The sequence below is a fragment of the Crocuta crocuta genome, unplaced genomic scaffold (genome assembly GCF_008692635.1).
Source record: "Crocuta crocuta isolate KB4526 unplaced genomic scaffold, BGI_CrCroc_1.0 scaffold163, whole genome shotgun sequence".
NCBI lineage: Eukaryota > Metazoa > Chordata > Mammalia > Carnivora > Hyaenidae > Crocuta > Crocuta crocuta.
In genome coordinates, this window is record NW_027529533.1 from 319803 (window position 1) to 342748 (window position 22946).

The window sequence follows — 22946 nt, forward strand, 5'->3', positions numbered from 1 at the left end:
ACTCCAGTGGGGAAGATCGACAGATAATGAATTAAATACCTCTCCTGCAAGCCAGTTAGGTGTATGGTGCCATCAGTGAAAATAATAGGCTATAGTCACAGAGGAAGGACCGAATATTCGTGGGAATGGGTACATCAGGGAAGGAAGATGCCAAGGAGGAGGAGATGTTGAGCTATGTCTTCACGCGTGAGAAGAATTCCTCTGAAGTCTGTGTAAGTCAAGTGATCTAGGAGTTTACAGTCAAAGCCGGACCCCAGAGTGCTCTAAGGCTTCGCTGCGGGCCGCCGTGCGCAGCCACCGCGCTGGGAGCAGGGATGCAACAGGAATGTCCACAGTCCTGGCCTCACAGAGCTGACGGTTGGGCGGAGACAGACCGACCAGAGTGTGTAGCTTAAAGCCCTGAGTGTGAAACTAGGGGTCAGCGTGGGGTGGGGTGCAGTGGGAGTGTGTGTCAGTGGCCCTGTCTCAGGCGGTCAGGACAGCTCAGATGGCCTGTGGTGGGTGAGCGCAGAGAGCGCCAGAAGGGGGCACTCGGCAGAGCAGTGGAAGCCGGCCTGGAAAACTAGCGATAAGGCGGCTGGCTGGGGGGAATGACAAGCACTTTCAGGGGGGCTAGGGGCAGGAGAGGCCGTGGGAGAATATGCCGGAACCAGAAGGAGACGAGCACTGAAGAACACAGGGGGGATTTGGGATTGCCCCAGCCCCTCCCCTGCCTTTGACGTTAGCATTAATGTGAAGAATTCACATTTCTGTGAAATGGATTCAAGGCTTGGACGAAGGACTGGGGCGTAAGGGTGAACGACTGAGTTGCCTCTCACTTCTTACTTAATCCCCCCTCTCTCAGCTCAGCCCCCGCGGAGGTCTGAGTTACCATCTCTCCCTCTGTAGTTTGTTACTCGGGCTCCTCGGCTCACCCTTCAGCTTCGCCCCCTAGTTCCTCACGTATGAGCAACCCTGCTCCACGGCGTCCCGGAGACCAGAGGGGGCACGGCTTCCTTCCACCCTCACCCCGGCCGCATGCATGTCTTCCCTTTCCTCCCTCTCCCTCTCCATGTCCTCTGGGCTGCGCACAGCAGCTCGCCTCAGCCCCGGCTGCTTTAGCTCTCACCTCGGGCACAGGTAGCCTGGCAAGAGGGAAAGAGCGAGGGAAGCAGGGAGGGGAAAGCCCAAGGGCTCACCTGCCGCCTCAGCCCCGGGTTCTGCTGCTTCTCCCACGCGCCTCATTTCACTTCAGGTCTCCACTTAGGCACCAGCCTAAATGATGCATGGACACGTCAGGTGACCCTGGTCTTCAGGTTTCTCTCACACAGCCACACCTGCCAGTTCGTCATGAAGTGTGAAGAGGGCAGGTATTAGAACATCTGTGCGTGGATTTTTGAGGCCCAGAGGACAGCTTTTTAAATCCTGGGTCGACCTCCTTTTTATTACTATATAGGAAAAGAGAATCTTTTTTTTTTTTTAACTTGCTTTAGGCATAGGAAAGCAAGAGAAAAACTCTAGGATTATAGTTTTGCCCCTATGGAAAGGTAGCAGAGGTTTTCACAGACACAGCTAGCCAAGCCCTGGGACCACCAGAGAAAAGGGGTGGCAGCGATAGCTCTGAGAGTGAGGTAGGCACCAGAGTCCTTTATCATGACGACAATTTATTCTCCTGGGTTTTAGTCACTAAAGGATCAAACACACTCGGATCTAGAAGTCAATGCGGGAAATGCGGCTGTAAAATACAGCCACCCCTACATCAAGGAGGAAAGCATTCTTTGTCTTACGTAGAACAATCCTGGGAGCAACCGTGTTGTACTGATGTTTGACCATTAGGGGGCAGAAGAAGATAAAACTTTTCCTCAGAAGGCTCCTCCAGCGCTGACCTCCCTAGTTCTTTTCCAGCTTTCTCTCTATGTATGGTCTGTTTCAGGCTAACTCTCTCAGGAGAGGTTTTAGAGGAAATTACAGCACAGTCTTTGAGGCAGGAAGGTTGAGCAATGATTCTCAAAGTGTGGTTCCCAGATTCTNCTAGTGTGAAGACATTATTTGCCTCTTGCCCTGGGTTGTTATCTGCACCAATGACACAAAGACAATGATGGTTAAAAATAGGGGCACCTTAGCACGACTCTCAAGATTCCCACCTTGAGAATACGGTGACGTATTCTTCACCGGCACACATTTGCAAGAAGAGGGAGGTGGGGGGAGCCAATTTTACTTAAGAAAGGCTCTCATCAAGCAGCAAAATTATTAATTTTGTCAAATGATGACCTTTGAATTCATGCCCTTTAATTTAGCATGACCACATGGAAGTATACAGAAAGCAGCCTTTTGCATATCTGAGAAGGACCCTCTTGAAGAAAAACACTTGTACAGTCTGAACAAGAGTCCCCCCCTTTTTTTTTTTGCAACACCATTTTTACTTAAAAAACATAAAAAAGGTCTGCCAAACAAATTATGGTTTTTCAAGCTTCGGTATTTGGCAGATATTTTCCCAAAAAAGAAAGTGAGCTTATTCCTTTAAGAAAAACAACTAAGAGCATTCGTGCCAGTATTTGTGATAAAATTGGAGCTTTCAAGTGAAAATTTAGAAATCCAGAAAACTTGTATCTGCCACAGTGAGCTTCACAATTCTCTATATTTGAAGACTCTTCTAATTAAGTTGATGATGGTGGTGCTATTAATGAATTTGATATTTTTTATATTGTATAATTAAATGTGTCAAAAACTTGAAGATCTGTGTAACTCCTTGAACCACTATTTTCCTTATGCCTGGGTCAAAAGTTTATTTCAAAGGGCAAGATAGTTCAATGGATTTTAATGTAACAGTGTACAAAAAGTTCACTGATATGGTTTCAGATTCTATATTGTTATTAATCTTTAAGAAACTAACATTTGGTAGTTAGGTGTAGTAAGCCACATCCTCCACAAATCCTTCATTAATGCTGCTAAGTGAAACCTCTCTCGTCTCTTCCATCTCTCTGCATAGTTTGAATATATGAGCTTCAATAGTTTGAAGCTCTATTTTAGTAGATATCACATTCCATCTGGTATAATACTGTAGTTAATTATGAACATTCTGCTTTTTTCCCACTAGACTTTATATTCCTTTAAGTCAAAGACCAGATCTCATTTACAGCCCCAGCAGAGATATTTCTCACAGTGAACATCAAATTTGTTTTTAAGCTTATTTTTATGGATTTTAAGAGAGGGAGGGAGAGAGCACAGGCACACAAGAGCAAGGGAGAGGGAGAGAGAGAGAGGAAGAGAGAATCCCAAGCAGTTCTCTGAGCTGCCAGTGTAGAGCCCAACTTGGGATTCCATCCCACAACCATGAGATCATGACCTGAGCCAAAAGCAAGAGCCAGATGCTTAACGGACTGAGCCACACACATGCCCCTCAAGAATTTTTTTAAATTAAGCTTCTGCACAGCCAAGGAAACAACCCAGAAAATTAATAGGCAACCAACGGAATGGGAAAAGATAGTTGCAAATGACATATCAGATAAAGGGTTAATATCCAGAATCTATAAGGAACTCACCAAACTACACGCCCGAAAAACAAACAACCCAGTGAAGAAATGGGCAGAAGATATGAACAGACACTTCTCCAAAGAGGACATCCAGATGGCCAACAGACACATGAAACGATGCTCAGCATCCCTCCTCATCAGGGAAATACAAATCAAAACCACACTGAGATACCACCTCACGCCAGTCAGAGTGGCTAAAATGAGCAAATCAGAGAACTCTAGATGCTGGCGAGGATGTGGAGAAACGGGCACCCTCCTACACTGTTGGTGGGAATGTAAACTGGTACAGCCCCTCTGGAAAACAGTGTGGAGGTTCCTCAGGAAACTAACAATAGAACTCCCCTATGACCCAGCAATAGCACTGCTAGGAATTTACCCAAGGGATACAGAAATGCTGATGCATAGGAGCACATGTACCCCAATGTTCATAGCAGCACTCTCCACAATAGCTAAAACATGGAAAGAGCCTAAGTGTCCATCAACAGATGAATGGATCAAGAAGATGTGGTTTATCTATACCATGGAATACTACATGGCAATGAGAAACAATGAAATCTGGCCATGTGTAGCAACATGGATGGACCTTGAGGGTGTTATGCTGAGCGAAATAAGTCAGGCAGAGAAGGACAAATATCATATGTTTGCACGTATAGGAGGATTAGGAGGAACTTGACGGAGGAACAAGGGGGAGAAGAAGGGCGGAAATGGTGGGGGAAAGGGAGAGAAGCAAACCATGAGAGACTCTTGAATGCTGACAAAAACTGAGGACTGATGGATGTGGGGGGAGGGGGAGATGGGCATGGAGGAGGACACTTGTGGGGATGAGCACTGAGTGTTATGTGGAAACTAATTTGACAATAAACTATTAAAAAAAAAAGATTTTTTTAAAATTAAATTGTGTTGAATCCACTATATTGTGTTGAATCCACTATCTTTGAGAACCCAACAGCTTTTAGACATGCAATTCTAAAGAGCTGAAATTAAGTATTTTATACGTTTCTACCCTTGATGTTCTCAGGTATAACTAAGGACATTTCTATCTCCCACATGTGTCACAGATAAAAATAGAAAGTGTTCTTCTTCCTTTCCTACTTCCTTAGATCATGCTCAGCTAAAAGTTCAACTAAACATATATTTAGTGAACACTTTGTAACAATCACCAGTCACCCTGTCTGCTCTTAAAGAAAATTACAAAGGACTAATAGCCTTAGGAACTACCCTTGATTAAGAATCAGAAGACCTTGCTACTTCAGACTGTACCAAATCTCTATCAATGTGACCTTGGAGAAATCACTTAATCCCTATTCATCTTCCTCATCTGTAAAAAGAGCCATTCATAAATGGTGGATTTCTTCATCGATATGGATGCCACTCATCTTACAATAAGCTTATGGACCAATTCTGCAAACTTTTACAGTATGAGATTCTCAAACTGTATGGCAGAGAGTCTCAAAGTGTAGTCCTCGACCAGAAATATCTATTGGGAATTTGATTAAAATGCACCTTCTCTGAGGGCGCCTGGGTGGCTCAGTTGGTTAAGCATTCAACTTCGGCTCAGGTCACGGTCTCACGGGTTCGTGCGTTCGAGCCCCACGTTGGCTCTGTGCTGACAGCTGGGAGCCTGGAGCCTGCTTCGGATTCTGTGTCTCCCTCTCTTTCTGCCCCTCTCTTGCTCATGCACTGTCTCTCTCTCTCAAAAATAAATAAACATTGAAAAAAAATTTATTTTTTTTTAATTTTTTCAATTTTTTTAAAAATTTATTTCTAGGAAAGAGAGAGAGACAGCGTGAGTAGGGGAGGGCCAGAGAGAGAGGGAGTCACAGACTGAAACAGGCTCCAGGCTCTGAGCTGGCAGTCAGCACAGAGTCCGACGCGGGGCTCGAACCCACGAACCGCGAGATCATGACCCAAGCGAAAGTCGGACGCTTAACCGACTAAGCCACCCAGGTGCCCCTGAAAAAAAAATTTAAAAATACACCTTCTCAAGCTGTGCCCTATACTGACGGAATCAGAAACACTGGTTCCTTGGTCTGAGGAACACGGAGCTCTGGGGCTTCCTCTTCTCCAAGTGGAACGTGGTGCCGGACCTGTGAGGGCAGCACTGGGGTTGTTCCTCTCCTTCCTGCCAGCTCATTGTCCGAGCAGCTAGAGGGATCTTTTTTTCTTTTTAATCACTTTTAAACAATTCTGCTTACCAGAAGCTCCATAGGCCAGTAATACCTAGCCTACTTTCCTCGTAGAGGTAAAGCCCTGAGGGTCAATGGACAAATGTTATGAAAATCTTTGCAAACTGAGAGGAACCACACAGATGTAAACACTGTTAAAGTTGCCAAGTCTTTAAGGAGAAGTCATATAAAGGAGGAAAACAGATTAAATGGAGGAGACACTGATGACAGATGATATAAACTACTCTCAGCTTCTGAAGAAATCATCATTCTGACTATATACATAGCTCTCCCCCACCCTGCCTTGATTTTGTCTGCTTACACTTGAAACAAAGCTATAACAAATCGATAGAGTGAAGACACAGCAATTTCTTTTTTTTAATTTTTAAAAATGTTTTATTTATTTTTGTGAAAGCGAGAGAGAAAGACGCAGAGAGAAAGGAAGACATAGAATCCAAAGCAGGCTCCAGGCTCTGAGCCATCAGCACTGAGCCCAACGTGGAGCTCGACTCAAACTCACAAACAGTGAGATCATGACCTGACCCAAAATCAGACAAGACTGAGCCACTCAGGTGCCCCCTCTTTTTAAAATTTTTAATGTTAAGACACAACAATTTAAAAGGAAGCCCAGAGGTGCCCTGGTGGCTGAGTTGGGAGAGCGTGAGACTCTTGATCTTGGGGTTGTGAGTTTGAGCCCCATGTTGGGTGTAGAGGTCATTTAAGAATAAAAAAAATGTTTTTAAATGTTTATTTATTTCTTTTGAGAGAGACAGAGACAGAGAGAGAGAGAGAGAGCACGCAAAGCATGAGACAGCATGCACACAAGTGGGGGAGAGGCAGAGGAGAGAGACAATCCAAGCCGACTCTGCGTTCTCAGTACAGAGCCTGAGCCAAACTCATGAACCGTGAGATCATGACCTGAGCTGAAATCAAGAGGTGGATGCTTAACCAACTGAGCCACATGGGCACCCCAAGAATTAAAAATCTTTAAAAAATAAAAAATAAAAAGGAAGCCCAGTATCCCATGACCAGTATCAGGCTACATCCCTTGCTTTGGCAGAGATTAAAACGTAGTGCCCGCTTACGGTTTCAACTAGAAGAAACATGGTCTTTGATTATGAAGCAAATAGGATTTTCTCCCTATTCCCACAATTTGGTGTAACTTGAATAAAGAATCTGAATTGTTGGTATGTAGTTTGGACCCAACCCCTACCACACCCAAGAATCCCACGGTCTTTAGTCCTGTCTATGTGTGATACATTCAGTCTTCATTTGAGAAGCCTCAAATGGAGATCCGTTTCATTTCTCCCCTCCCCCCTCTTAGTTAGGCTTCTGCCATTTACTCTATGACTGAGGGTAAATCCCATCCTGACCTCATTTTCCTTAGGGAATTTAAGTGGACAGTATGGCATTTATAAACTATGAAATATTTACAATGTAAGGTGATATAATCGTACTGCTATTAGCAAAGCCTAGAAGCCAAGTAAAATTATCTTGATCAAGATCTTTTGTTTTCCAAAGAGTTTGTAGACAAAGAGGGAAGCCATGTTTATCTGTATAATTAAACGACAAGGAACAAATGAAGATATCCAGTCCCTTGAATGTCTATTCAAAACATAGTAGTTAGTGGTTAGTGATTATCAGGGTCTCATATATGTGCTTCTACATTCAGTCTGTTTGTGCTCTATTGTTTCGGTTGAAGCCTGTGAAAAAAATCCAGCCTCACCCAGATAAGTAGTCAGAAAAAGGAGAGGTATTTCAACAGCTTCTCAGATTTGCTTGTGGTTCTTTTCTTTTTTTTTTTTTCTGTATGTGTTGTTTCTTTTTTATTTTTTTAGTAATCTCTGCACCCAAGGTGGGGCTTAAACTCATAACCCCAAGATCAAGAGTTGCATTTTCTTCAGATTAAGCCAGCCAGGCGCCCCATCTGTGGCTCTTGATGTTTCATATCTGAACTGGGCCTTTAAAGGTAACAGGATCTTGCCTGGTAAAGATAAAGAGGGAGAATCTTCTGGGCAGAGACAAGTACATGGAAAAAGATGCAGGTAAGCCCTGAATTTGCTTGAGGATCAGCTACTTTTCCATGTGATCTGAAAAAGGCACACACTTGCATTGTGAGATACCACTGAAATGTCAGCGGGAACAGTCAAGAACGATGAAATAGTTCTGGGCCAGGAGAGACATGATCAGAGGCAAGCTGTAGAGAAGGTGGCTGTGGCAGGTAGCAGTATGGAGGACAGGTAGAAGTGACGTGACAAGAAGAGACCAGCAAGGAGGTGGACAGCAGTAAGGAAGACATTTCAGAAGGTGACATGAATGAGAGAATGGATTTTGAGTCTTTTGTGGTAAATTTGGTTTTGAACCTGGTTTCAACTTACTTGTCTTAAGCAAAATACAACTCTCTCTGGACTTCAGTTTCCTCATCTGAAAAGAGAGGCTAGAAGCTGGCTAATGTCTGTCTACCGCGAACTTTCTGTGATTCTGAGAACCTTACTTGCCCTCTGCTGCAAACCAAATTGTGGATGACTTGGGTCACTTGTTATTAACCCTTCAATTTTGCTAAAATGAAGGTGGCTCCATTTGAAATCACAAAGTTGAAATAAAATACAATTGACGTCCCATTTGGGGTCATCGTTTGGGGTAGAAGTGTGATGATGAAATTGTCATTCACACCTGCCTTATTTAAACCTTATTGAAACTACACCAACTTTTCAAACATGGTTGATTTGCAACAGAGAAAATTTTGTCTTGCTGAGTTTACACACTCATGGGACAGGAAGCACAAGTTCAACTCTGAAAATGTGGTAGGTTACTTAGGTTACTTATAAACACAAGGGTTTGCATTAGGGGTAGAGGCCAGATTTCATGACTATGACTGGAAATATTAGGGAACAGATGAATCATATAATACATAGCTTCAACCGGAAAGCGAATGTATCCTACTGTTAAAAGAGTTTATCTCGAAATCTCTGTGAAATCTAAGGGAGCTGGAGGAACTCTCAGCCCAAGCCAGGTATGGGATGTCAGGAACTATCTAGCACAGACTCCAGCCAGAAGACCAAACGTTGCCTTTTGTTCTGTCCTGGGAGGGTGGGAAGGATATGAAAAACAATGTTCTGTCATGGAGAAGATTCAGGGGAATAAAAATGAATCATCGCTGGCCGCAGGAAACACTAGGAGTTCTCTAAAGGGAATGAGAGCTTCCTCCTGTATCTTGGGTGGGAGGAAAGGGAGTAAGGGGAAATAGCAGCTGTTTGGGGGAGAGGGAAGCCAGAGAAAAGGACACTGCGCAGACCTGAGGCTCACAACCAGTGCAGAGGAACAAACTCAAAGGCATGTGAGTTTATGCTGGTTTCCTGTCCCTTAGGGAGGTTTTTTTTTTCCTCTTGAGCTGCCTCTGGTGATTTCCTAATCAGCTTCCCAGCCCCCATCTCCACCCTGTGCAATGTCATCTGCATAAAAATGTGGAGAATGTGACCCACTATTCACGCGTGTCCAGAAGGGCTCTGTGAATTATGAGGCTGCACGTGTAGCCTGCTACACAAAGGATCTGCAACCAGCAGGCTGGGAACACAAATTGCTGCCCTAGGCAGGGGAGGCCCGAGTGTCAAGGGACATCTGGAGCTGAGTTCAGGACCTGAACTGGGACTTTGGAAGCATTTGAGTCACACCCTGCTCCTTGCTAGATCCTGAGGCATGAGACTAGGGCTGGATTCGCTCTTGCTTCTTGTGTTTCCTTAATTAATTAAAGTAGTTAATTACTTTTTAAGTATCCTTATATCTCTCCATTTATTTCAGTACTCCTTAGTGTTTCGAAATAATATCTTTTTTTAAACCTTTTCTATTAATGTCCTTTTCAAACATACAAAATAACAGAGAGCATAGTATATCGAACCCAGCTTCAATATTTATCAATATTTTACCAAATTTGTTTTATTTATGTCTCTTCCTCTTTTTAAATCTAAAGTATATAGTATTAAAGCAAACCCCACATTTTAATTATAAAACTTTCAGAATGCATTGCTAGCAGATAAGGACTTTTATTTTTAAATAAGCTCTGTACAACATGGGGCTTGAACTCACAAACCCAAGATTAAGAGCCCCATGTTCTACTGACTGAGCCAACCAGGTGTCCCAGGTAAGGAATTTTTTTTTTTTTTTTTGAGAGAGAGAGAGAAAGCAAGCACACAAGCAGGGCATTGGAGGAGAAGGGCAGAGGGACAGGGTTGGGGGGAGAGAGAGAAAGAGAGAGAGAGAAAATCTTAAGCAGGCTCCAGGCTCAACATTAGATTGAAACCCTGGGATAATGACCAGAGCCAAAATCAAGAGTCATGTTCAACTGACTGAGAAACCCAGGGGTCCCAGGACTCTTTTTATAACATAATAATGCAAATATCATATAGCATATGTAATAAAATTAGTGTTTTTAATTTTTTTTAAGTTTATTTATTTATTTTGAGAGAGAGAGAGAGAGCATGGGCAAGAAGGGTAGGGACAGAAAGAGAGGAAGAGAGAGAATTCCAAGCAGGTTCCTCACTGTCAGCACAGAGCCTGATGCAGGACTCGAACTCACTCGAACTTTGAGATCATGACCTGAGCTGAAATCAAGAGGCAGATGCTTAACCGTCTGAGGCACTGAGGTGCCCCCAAATTAGTATTTTATTTAAAGTTTATTTATTTATTTTGATGAGGGGAGGAGCAGAGAGAGAGAGAGAGAGAGAGAGAGAGAGAGAGAGAATCTTAAGCAGGCTCTGTGGTCAGCATGGAGCTTGATTCAGGGCTCAATCCCACAAACCATGAGATCTTGACCTGAGCTGAAACCAGGAGTCAGACATCTAACTGACTGAGCCACTCAGGTGCCTCCAAATTAGTAATTTTTTAATATCGTATACTCATGCACAAAGACCAAATATATTTCTTATTATACCACAGAATCCAACAAGATCCACACATAACACATATTGGTTCCTCTCTCTTTTTTTAAAAATTCCATTTATTTGTAGGAGAAATTGGGTCATAAGTTCCTATAGAATTTCCCACATCCTAGGTTTGGCTTATTGAATCCTTGTGGTATTTTTCCCAGGATCCCTACTTCCTTTTCATTAGGAAATGTTATTTAAAGACTACCATCTGGGCATAAGGGACATTCTTTGCCACTGAATTGGCATTGTTTTGTGGATTTTCCAAAGCAAACAGTGAGAAAATACTTATTTTTGAAAATGAGAAAAATTGAGCCCTATTAATATTTCCAAGTTTAATTCATGGTGGCAACATTTTTACATCACTTACTCGATTTTATATTTGTATCTTAATTCTCCTTTGCTGAAAAACTTGGTTTCTATGATATTAAAATAATCACTTATTAGCTTTGGTTTACAACGCAGTTAACATAGGTTAAGATTTTTTTGCAATAATTTAATGGAAGGAATATAGTCTCTGAAGTCGCTGAGGATTATAATTTCTTCCTGCATTGTTTTCTTTTATTCTTTTTATTGTTTTATTTTCACTATGAAGATTTTCTTACATATCTGGTAAATCCTGGCTATTGATTCAAAATAAGAGATACTAAAACGTCAGTATTACCAACAGTAAGATTACTAAAATAAGAGTATAAAATCAAAGAAATTAAGTAAAAGTCCTATAATCTTTCATTTGACTAGAAAATATCAGTATGGGGGTGCCTGGGTGACTCAGTCGGCTACGCGTCTGACTTTGGCTCAGGTCATGATCTTGTGGTTCTGGGTTCGAGCCCACATCAGGTTCTGTGCTGGCAGCTCAGAGCCTGGAGACTCTGTGTCTCCCTCTATCTCTGTTCCTCCCCCACTCATGCTCTGTCTCTCTGTCTCAAAAATAAATAAACTGTTAAAAAATTTAAAAAAAAGAAAATATGGGTATGAACTTTTTTCTTAAAATAAATAAAAAATACACATTTTATTGCTCTCACCTTTGAAAAGGCCTAGAAGCAATGATAGTTCAGTAATAATATGCACACATTCAGATTCTGGTCTGAATATGGTCTCCACCATTCCCCTCTAAGGAAAACTAGAGATCTAGAAAATGGCTGATTCCAAGTCTAGGGTAGGAAATTAACAAGTGAGTCTGGGACATCATTTTATGTCAAAGAAGAAATAAAGAAGCCTTTTGAAACAAATAGAATTGCATCAAAAGGACACAAAAGCTACCTTTGAGTCTCCAATTTACCAAAGATGGAGCAATTTGAGCATGAAAAAGAATAAAATACATAAAATTTCCTGAGTTTATAATGGTTTTCAAAAATGTTTCATTGGTCATATTTAGAGCTTGCAAGGATACCAAGTCATTACTCAAAAAAGTATTGAAAAGGAAAATATGAAAGATTTATCCTGCCTTTCCTGTATGGACTATATTTCAGGGTAACCAAATTGTTGACGAGGAAAAGGTCTTTATAGAATAATTCCAACCAATAATGCAGAAAAATGACAGATTAGGAAAATCGTCATTTTGCACCCCAATGATCTAGGCAAAGCTGATCAGTATTTGCTAAAACAATTAGGTTAAAAGTCAATGAAGAACTTCATCACAGAAGTGTCATCTGAATCCACTGATTCACTTGGTATCATTAAAAGTAAAACAACTCAACACCTAGGTAGTTGAGCATGTGGTTCTTGATCTCGGTTTACATCGTGATCTGTGGTTCATGGAACTGGACCCAAGTGGGGCTCCTCACTGACAGAGCAGAACCTTCCTGGGATTCTCTCTCTCCTTCTCTCTCTCTGCCCCTCCCCTGCTTGCATTCTCTCTCTCTCTCAAAATAAATAAACTAAAAAAAAAAAAAAGTGAAACAACTGGACGAGATAATGATGTCCTATTGTAGGAAAAACAACCACCACTTAGGAAGTATTTTTACCTTAAAAAAGCCAAACCTGAATCTCATCAACTCAGTAGGCTTAGCTGTCAGTTTACAGAAAATAAGAGGAAGAAAAGAACATTTAACTAAGATCACAAAGATGCAATAAGCCAAATCCTGAATAAGAGCTTCTAGAAGTCAGGTAAGCTAGTTTCTCCACAAAATAATAACATAACAAATAGAGGTATGGATTTCTAAAGGATAAAAGATACTGAGGAGATATAATAACCAGATCCAATGTAGGGACCTTGTTGGATGCTTCTTTCAACAAACCCACTATAAGATACACCTTTAAGATAATCAGGGAAATTTGAATATAGGCTTAGTATTCAAATATATAAAGGAATTATATTAAGTTGTATTATCATAATGGTGTAAATGCCATTTTTAAATGTTTTGATCAGCAAATCAAAAAAAAATATTGAAGTATTTCCAGATGGTTAAAAAAATTAATGAAACTTGGTAATAGGTATTATGTGAGTTCATACTGTTTTCTATTTCTGAACTCAAAATTTCCTATCAGTAATGATTTTCAAAAATAAAGGAAAAGAGGGGCGACTGGGTGGCTCAGTCAATTAAGCATCCGACTTCTGCTCAGATCAGGACCTCATGATTTGTGAGTTGGAACCCGTTGTCGGGCTCTGTCCTGACCGTTCAGAACCTGGAGCCTGCTTCAGATTCTGGGTCTCCCTTTCTCTCTGCACCTTCCCTACTCATGCTGTCTCTTTCTCTCTCTCAAAAAGAAGTAAACATTCAAAAAATTTTAAAAATAAATAAAGGAAAAGATAAGTTCTTGGTGAATATTTGAAATAGAAGTTATCTCTAACTACAGTTTTAAAAACAATAGGAAAAAGAAATCTTGGTTAACATAGAACATGGGAGAATAAAGGAAACTGGATATTTCCAAAAGAAAATTTAAATGAACAAGATAATCTGGTAAGTTAACCATCTCCTCTATCTCACTCCATTTCTCTCTATGTTGTCGCTACCAGTTTTCTAGATCTCAACCATCTTCTCTTCCATAGGATTCTGCTAACACACAAATTCCATTTTTTCTGACTCTTTTTTTCCCCTAGCACTCTCTCCCTTCTGTTTGTATTTGTAATGTCACCTAGTCCATGCCATGATGCAATTTCCCATGATTAATATAATTTCTAAGACTTCAGTTTGTCCTCCATGGTTGTAAGTTAGATTTATTTTTCCTGCAGTCACTAAAGGAGGCACCCAAACTGCCTAAGTAAATTCTGTTTGGATCGTAGTGCAGGTTGGGGCACAACTCATTCCTCCTAAGCCAGGTTGGTTCTTCTCCAATGGTGATTCCTGACTTTGTCACTTCTTCCCTGACACTAAATTTGGGGCACATTTGTCTCCCATTACCCACCATTTACTTACTACAATGACTTTAAGCAGAAATGAAATGTTCAATTTCTGAAAACCAGCCTTTTTTACAATACAGCTAACAACTAGACCGGCTGAAGAATGAGAACTCTCCCAGTACAGACTTCTCCTTCTTTTCAGAGGCAAGTGCTGGGGGGAGACNGGGGAGACGGGGGTTGGAGGGGTGGGGGGGAACAAAATGAGCCTTGTGCTCTGCCCTTAAGGTCGACACATTGAATGTAGCCTTGTGTGTGTTGTGAATGTACAGTACATGACATCATGCATATTCAATGGGCTTTCCCTACTGACAGAGTCCCACTCATGACCAAAATTCTCTTTTTAGAAAGGCTCTCCTGTAACTTTTGACATGATTTTACTATCCTGGTGCTTTTACCTTTTCCCCTGTCATAGCCATGACTCTTCCTTCTCTGACTTGCTCGTATTTCCCTCCCCCCTCTCCTCTCCTCAGTTCTGCTCTCCTTTTTCTGTCCTTTCCTTTCTTTTCCTCTCCTCAACTTCCCCTGCTCTCTCTTCCCTTCCTTTTCTTCCTCTCCCTGCTGCCCTTTCCATTCTTTGTGCATAAAACTAATAAAGACTCTTGACCTCAACTATTAACTGTACCTTTTATATCACTATTGCCCAAGTTCCAATCTTGCATTTCCAACAGACTAACTGATATTTATATTTGGATATCCCGTTATTAAGTCCAAAATACAATGTATAATCTCCCAAAGAGATTCTCCTTCCCATTTGACTTTGTGAGTGACACTTCCAGTCTCCAAGCTGCCCAGATGTGGAGCCTCATACTCATCTCTTATTCTCTCCTTAACCACTCTACTGAGAAAAGAAACACATTTTGTTTTTTCAATCTTTGAGATGCATCCTAGCCCATCCCTCTTCTCCATTTCTACCAACACCATGGTGGTCCAGGCTCTTGTTGTGCAGAATTATAATGATGACTCCTCTCTGCCCTTCTTCTCTATTCATTTTTTTCCCTTGGGTCCCCTGGGTGCATCGCCAACCCAGATGATTCTCATTCACACACTACTTTAAGCTTCTCAAGATCCACATATGCGTGAAAATACATGATATCTGTCCTCTGACTATTTTATTTCACTTAGCAAAATACCTTCCGGTTCCATCCACGTTGCTGCAAATGGCATGATTTTGTTCTTTCTGACCTTGACTATGAATGGATGAGGGGGAGGGCATTACAGACATTTCAGGATGGATGGGGAGGCCCTTCTTCAAAATAGGAAATGAGGAAATGAAGTAGTTATCTGTCTGTGTGGACCTTTCTCATTCTAATGTGACTTTTCCCCCCAAAATAGCTTGTTTTGGGGAAAATAAACATCTTGAAAATGTTCCTACTGTATAGGGAGTGCCAGTCTAGGAATGGATGGCAATGTGAAGAAGGGGAAAGATTGGTTGGTGGCCTGAGCATGAGGAAACCGGGTCCTAGTCTTTAAGTGCCATTTCCATCATGCCACTAACTCTGTTTCACCACACACATTCTTCTGCTCCTTTCATTCACTGACTCCTTTATGAAAGTTGGTTTTCTTGAATACTTCCTATTTCTTGGTTGTGGGATCAGCTATATGGTTGAGATTCCCAGTTAGATTCTCTGTCACATCTGTGTGCATGGTCATCCCGGGAAAGAAGCAAGAGTTGTCGTGACTTGCCTGCATTCTGATTTGCTTTCAGGAAGAGGAAGGGCAGGATGTGTCAGCTGGCAGGGCCCCTACTGGTGTGTCTGGTGGATTTGGTGCTCACCATTCCCCATTAAGGTCATCAGCCACCTGCTGCCCTGTCTCTGATCTGACGGAACCTGGAGGCAGACACTCCATCATTGCTGCCTGGCTGCTGTTGCTGTGACATCTGTGTACCCTGTTGCCCTGGACTCCCTTCTGCTACAACTTTATACAGCCTCCAATTGTATGCCTCCCCCCAACACTTAGTGTTTCAACTTTTCTCAGCAGTCTCAGATGAGTCTGGACTATATATTTTCCTTTCAATCCAATCTTCTAAATTTTTATTCTTTTATTTTTTAAAGAAGATTTTATTTTTAAGTAATCTCTACACCCAATGTGGGGCTCAAACTTACAACCCTGAGAATAAGAGCTGCATGCTCCACCAACTAAGCCAGCAAGGTGCCCCTCCATTTTTATTCTTTATTTACGACCAAAGTCTTTTCTAGTTTTTTTTTCCCAAGTTTATTTATATCTGTTTTTTAGAGACAGCATGTGCAAGTGGGGAAGTGGAAAAGGGAGAGAGAGAGAATCCCAAGCAGGCTTGCACTGTCGGTACAGAGCCCTATGTGGGGCTCGAACCCATGAAGCACTGTGAGAACATGATCTGAGCCAAAATCAAGAGTCAGACGCTCAACTGACTGAGACACCCAGGAGCCCCATCTTATCTAGTTTTTAAGCACAATTATTTCTAGGAATTGGGAAGAAACTGCAACTTGTACTTGGTCCACCATTTTGAAATGAAAGCCTTAGTTCTGGCTTTACCACCCAACCTTTGACGGTCACTGGGATTTATGTTAATTTACCCACCTTGGTGGAAATGAGAAGGGGGCATGAAAATTTGGTTAGAAAACAGGAACAATTTATTTTCCTAAAGCTGATTCCTTATTAATACCTGGATGGGAAGTTAGATGTTTGTATCCAAAAGAGTATTTTTTGGTTATTGGGAAGTGAGCCACTCAAAGTCAGAAACACACTCAATGTTAGAAAAATATCCCTATTTGCCTTTTGGACTTTGGGAATTATATACTCTCCAAGTGAGTGACTGTTAAGCCCCTAGATCTGGCCGAGCTGCCTCCTCTGGGCTGAGAACCACTTTGGTTCCAGGCAGCTGGGGAATTTATGGACGTCTGAATCCAACCCAGCTGAGGAGGAGAGAAGTTTGGGAAGGAGCCAGTCAGGTGCACGACAAAATTAGGGCTACAGCTGGAGAGAGAGGATTCCATGAGGGGGAGGGTCAGCCTGAGGGGCTGAGTCATCAGTACAGGGAGGATTCCAAAGGCTCTGGAGTTCTGGTTAGGCCTTGGTGGTGAAATGAAATTTTGGCTTTGATCCTCTGGGAAGGGGCCGATTCTGTTGAGAAAGATTCCAATCAGAGGGTAGGCTCTATTTCATGGAGAAGGGAACACATTGCAAAGTCCTGAATAAAGAAAAAAAAAGGTTTTTGTTTGCTTATGTGTGTGTTTGTTTAGGGGAAGGAGTGTTTTAGTCTATTCTGGTACAATGTAAACAGAAACAGGATTTGATAACTTAGTTAAGAAATCTGCTTTGTTTCCTTTCAAGAAACTGTGTAAAAAGATTCAGGACCACAGGACCATTTTCTAAAATTTAAATGAGTGTGGTCTACCAAGGGTGGGAGTAGGATGTGGGGGCGGGGAGGGGGGACTGGCCAAGAAAGGCTTAAGTGTGGTGCTTGAACTTCAGGGCTCTCACTTACAGGGACCCCTTTCAGTGCCCCGACCATGTGTTCACTTAGTCATATGCTTTTGTAAAATTTGCGTAAGTACAACCAGCATCTCCTTCTACCCAGACTTCCCTTCATCATCATCCTTTCACATCACATGGCAGCTAAGGGTATTTCAGGATCTAACTAAAGGGATGTCAAAGCAAAGATACAGTGAATTTCGTTCAGTGTGATGTATTCACATAGTTTGCAGGCACTTCTGGGCATTAGTTATTTCCAGCTGTTTGAATGTAGGACTGGCTTTTGGGAATGCTTTTTTTTTTTTAATTGAGATATAACTCAAATACCATAACATTGAATCTTTTAAAGCATATAATCCAGTTATTTTGGAGTATTCACAAGGCTCTGCAACTATTACAACTATTTGATTCCATAACCTTTTCACACCCCACCTTCCCAAAGAAACCCCATTAGTCACTCTCCATCCCTTCCTTCCCCCACTGACCTCTTAATCCTTCTTAATCTAATTTATGTGTCTGAATTTGCTTATTCTGGACACTTCATGTAAGTGAATGTATAAGTGGTTTTTTTCACTTTGCACAATATTTTCAAGGTTCATTCATGTTCTAGCATGAGTCAGTTCTTTATTCATTTTTATGGCTAAATAATATTCCATTTTGTTCATCCATTCATCAGCTGGTAGACATTTTGGTTATTCCCAGTTTCCTGACCAATGTGTGAACTCAGCTAACATGAAGCTCTAGACCGGTGGTAGTATCCGAATATGAACCGCCTAGGGTGACCAGTGCTGGAAGAGTTACTGTTGCGAAGGAGAAACACTTTGAAATATACAGTCAGAAGCTATCATGTCAGAGGAATGACTACCTCTGTCCATTCTCCATGTAGAAGTGATGTAACAAAATTGTTGTCAAATAAAGAGGTTACCAAAATTTTGCAGCCCAAATATGTAGAAAGACATATAGAGGTATGTCAGTTAATTAAAATGTCTTTTTTAGGGGAGGGGAATATTTTTTGTTGATTATCAATTTTTTCAAAAACATGTGCTTTGTGGTTTATTTTCTCATTTTAAATAAACGCTTTTAAATTTGAGTGTAGATTTGTAATTTTGCATTTCTTTTCTTAAAGCCCCCCTAAATCAAATATGCAGGCCCCTCAAAATAAGGATCCACCCTGCTCTTAAGCAATACTTTCAACTCCCCCACTTTTTTTTTTTAAGTTTATTTATTTGTGGGGAAGGGCAAAGAGAGAGGGAGAAAGAGAATCCCAAGCAGTCTCGGCACTGCCAGCGCAGAGCCTGACCTGGGGCTCCAACTCACAAATGGCTAGATCCCGACCTGAGCCAAAGCTAAGAGTCTGAAGGTTAAGGACTGAGCTACCTAGGTCCCTCCCACCCCTCTTTTTCTGGTAGTACTACTTAGAGGTGACCAGGAGCTTTTGTGAGAGGTTTTCTCCTAGGGAATTATACAGCAAGTTGCTCATACTGTTGCTTTCCACCTTCTCATTGTCCATCCTTTCCTTTTTCAGCTTGCAAACACTTTCAGGAAAAACTAGCTCATGCAATACCTTATTACCTCATTAAGTATGCAATACCCTGAAGAGCTGCTGTGATTGATTAAGTACCTTCAGCAAATATTTCCCTCTAGGCTCTCCTTCCCTCTGGGGCCGAGTCTACCTCGCCTCCATTCCCGGGTTCCCACCGTGGGCTTGGCCATGTGACTTGCTTTGGCCAATGGGATGTGGAGAGAAGTACACCTGACACTTCTGAGCACCAGAAGCCGCTTTAGATCACTTTCTGGGAGCCAGTGGTCTTTCAGCGTGGGTCCTGCCAGAAGATACTCCTAGAGACCTGCATTCTGAATCCGAAGCTCAGCCTAAGGAGAAGCTGCAGCGGCTGACCTGCAGACCGTGAGTGAGAAATAAACATCAACTGCTCTGAGCCCTCGAGTTGGGGGTTGTCTGAAACGCAGCGGAGCTGCAGCAGGAGCTGACTGATGCAGACGCACGTTCCCAGTATGAACAGAGGAGCCGATATCATTTATCTCTTGGGAGCCTGCCTAGCTTGGTCCCGAGGTCAAACTTTCGAGATCCCTGATAGCAGATCCCAGTACACCACCTGTCTAGGCTCCTAATTAGAAAAAAGAATCATTTAAAAATATTCATTCATTTTTTGAGAGAGAAAGACGGAGTGCGAGCAGGGGAGGGGCTGAGAAAGAGGGGGACCCGAATCTGAGGCAGGCTCCAGGCTCTGAGCTGTCAGCACAGAGCCCAAACACGGGACTTGAACTCACAAACGGTGAGATCATGACCTGAGGTCAGTAGCTCAACTGCCTGAGCCACCCAGGTGCCCCTCTAGGCTCCTAATTTATCACTTTTCCATCTTTCAAGGAAATCTATTTCTGGGTTGAGAAACTGCCTCCTTTTCCCCACCTCCCTGCAGCTATCATTTTAAGTACAAGTTTTTTCATTGTTTCTGTAAAACATTTTGTCACTTCAGTTAAACTTCCAAAAGCAGCCCACTACACTTCTCCAACCCTCTAATTTATAGCTTCAATTTGACAACCCAATGAAAAATAGAAAAAAAAAAACCCTCTGGGACTTTTTAAAAAATGTTACTTCCAGTTAAATTTATTGTTTTATTTTTGAGTTGGTAGGAGATTAGAATAAAAAAGACTATTTCAGATATAATACATTTTGCCAGAAATTTTCTGAAGTTGAGAAAACTTCATTAGGTTTTAATGTTTATTAAAATTTCTTCTTTTTAGTTGAGTAATATTTCCTCTGCATAGCATGATAATGCAAAGTGAACTATGTCCAAACTTTATTTACTTATTTTTAATTCACATCCAAGTTAGTTAGCATATAGTGCAATAATATTTTCAGCAGTAGATTCCAGTGATTCATCTCCTATGTATAACACCCAGCGCTTATCCCAATAAGTGTCTTCCTTAAAGCCCCTGACCCATGTAGCCCATCCCCCCACCCACAGCCCCTCCAGCAACACTTAGTTTGTTCTCTGTATTGAAGAGTCTCTTATGATTTGTTCCCCCTCCCTGTTTTTATATTCTTTTTGCTTCCTTTCCCGTATGTTCATCTGTTTTGTATCTTAAATTCTTCATATGAGTGGAGTCATATGATATTTGTCTTTTTCTGACTAATTTCAACTAGCATAATACCTTCCAGTTCCATCCATGTAGTTGTAAATGGCAAGATATCATTCTTTTTTATTGTCGAGTAATACTGCATTGTATATATATACCACATCTTCTTTATCCATTCATCTGTTGATAGACATTTAGGCTCTTTCCATACTTTGGTTATTGACGATAGCGCTGCTATAAACATTGTGGTGCATGCGTCCCTTTGAAACAGCACACCTGTATCCCTTGGATAAGTACCTAGTAGTGCAATTGCTGGGTCAGAGGGTAGTTCTATTTTTAACTTTTTGAGGAACCTCCATACTGTTTTCCAGAGTAGCTGTACCCGTTTGCATTCCCACCTGAGACTCTTTGGTCAAGTGATTGCACTTTAAGGAATTTAGCCTAGGGGAATGTGAGTGCCTCAGCCAGTTGGGCGTAAGACTTTGGCTCATGGTGTGATCTCATGGTTCATCATTTTGAGCCCTACATAGGACTCATTGCTGTCAGCACAGAGCCTGCTTTGGATCCTCTGTCTCCCTCTTTCTCTGCCCCTCTCCTGCTCACTCTCTCTCTTTCAAAAAAAATATAAAACATTTAAAAAATAAAGGAATTTTGCATAAAAGAACAATCACACAAATATATAAAAATGCATATAGAAGGATGCAAAATATGAGAAACAACCTAAGTGCCCAACTATAGGGGATAGGTGAAATAAAGTATATAAATATAATGGGATACTCAAACTGCTACCATTAAAAGTGTTAGAGTGAAAACATGTTTATGGACATAGAAAGGCAAAGGTTGCCAAATAGAATGTACAGTATAAACTGATTTTGTGAACACAAAATCTATTACATAGATTTAGCAAGATTTGTGTTTTACAGTGGCTATCTATATCTGGTTGTTAGAACTATGAGTGGCCTTTGCTTATTTCATTTTGCTTATCAGTTTTTCTTCTTTTGCTAACCATATTTTCTAACATTCTGCAAAGAATATGTTCTACTTTTGTAGTGAAAATGAAGCAGTTGTATTGTCATTTGGACCCTCGGAACTGTTTAAGTGAATTGAGAGGGCCTCTTTTTTTCCCTCTCTCTCTAATTTTCAGTTTCATTTTCTAGATCCTCAGGGGTCAGAGGTGTAACACAAAGATGACAAGGATGGTGATGGGGCAGTTCTGTTCACAAAAAGAGAGCAGGTGTGGGCATCCATGTGGAGAGAAAGGGGACACCAAGCAAGCCTCCCACAGTGATCTGGGCAGTGCAGGTAGATAGATTTCCTCCTGCGCCCTTCCTGTAAAAACTAAGCAGTTTCTGGTAAGCTTGGGATTTCCATTTCCTGATGGAATACAAGTCAACACAAGATGGAAGCAATGATGGTTAGAGCCCTGGTTGGAGAGGAAGTGACAGATCCAACTGGGAACATTTTTCACTTGATTGTATTTTGCGCATGTCAGCCAGGAATGAGCCACCTTTTGTTGCTGGAGGATCAATTCAGGAAGAATGAAGTTCCTGAGAGGTTTACATGGTAAGCTAGTGGTTTATGGGAAGCTAGTGGTGAAGTCAGACTTTGACTTTCCACCCAATGCATATTCTACCCATGGCATTTTTCCCCTTTTTAAATAGTTTATTGTCAAGTTGGTTTCCATATCACACCCAGTGCTCATCCCCACAAGTGCCCTCCTCCATGCCCATCCTACCCATGCCCTTTTAAGGACTACTGAGCAGACTCATGAGGCAGCAGTGACAAAGTTAACTCAGAGTTAGAGAAAAAAAGCCATCTGCAGCCTAATCATCTATGTGAGTCATCTCACACCACCAGCTAGAGAGATGGTCCCTGGGAACAGTATGGACCGCTTCGCACACTTGCATGTCATCCTTGTGCAGGGGCTATACCGGTCTTCTCTCTATTGTATCTATTTTAGTCTAAGGGGAAAAAAATGATTTTTTAAAGAGAGAGAGAGTGTGTGCAAGGGGGGAGAGGGGCAGAGGGAGAGANAGCTATACCGGTCTTCTCTCTATTGTATCTATTTTAGTCTAAGGGAAAAAAAATGATTTTTTTAAAGAGAGAGAGAGTGTGTGCAAGGGGGGAGAGGGGCAGAGGTAGAGAGAGAGAGAGAGAGAGAGAAAGAGAGAGAATCTTTAGCAGGCTCCATGCTCAGCACAGAGCCCAATGCAGGGCTTGATCCCACAATCCTGGGACCATGACCTGAGCTGAAATCAAGAGTCAGATGCTCAGTGGACTGAGCCAGCCAGGAGCCCCCTGTTGAATGTATTTTAGTACATGTGCTGCCAAAGAGAGCACAGGAGGAGCTCCTACTACCTGCCATGGCATGAGCGCTCCACCTTTTTAAAGAAAGGGGTGATTCCAGATTCAATGTTGTCCATCTGCAATGAAAAATGGTAAAGAGAAAAATCAA

At 41.8% G+C, this 22946-nt stretch overlaps 1 pseudogene; it reads right to left on the reverse strand.

Moving 5' to 3' along the window:
* Positions 1-22368: 22368 nt before the first annotated feature.
* Positions 22369-22467, reverse strand: LOC144229291 (U6 spliceosomal RNA; annotated as a pseudogene).
* Positions 22468-22946: the final 479 nt, after the last annotated feature.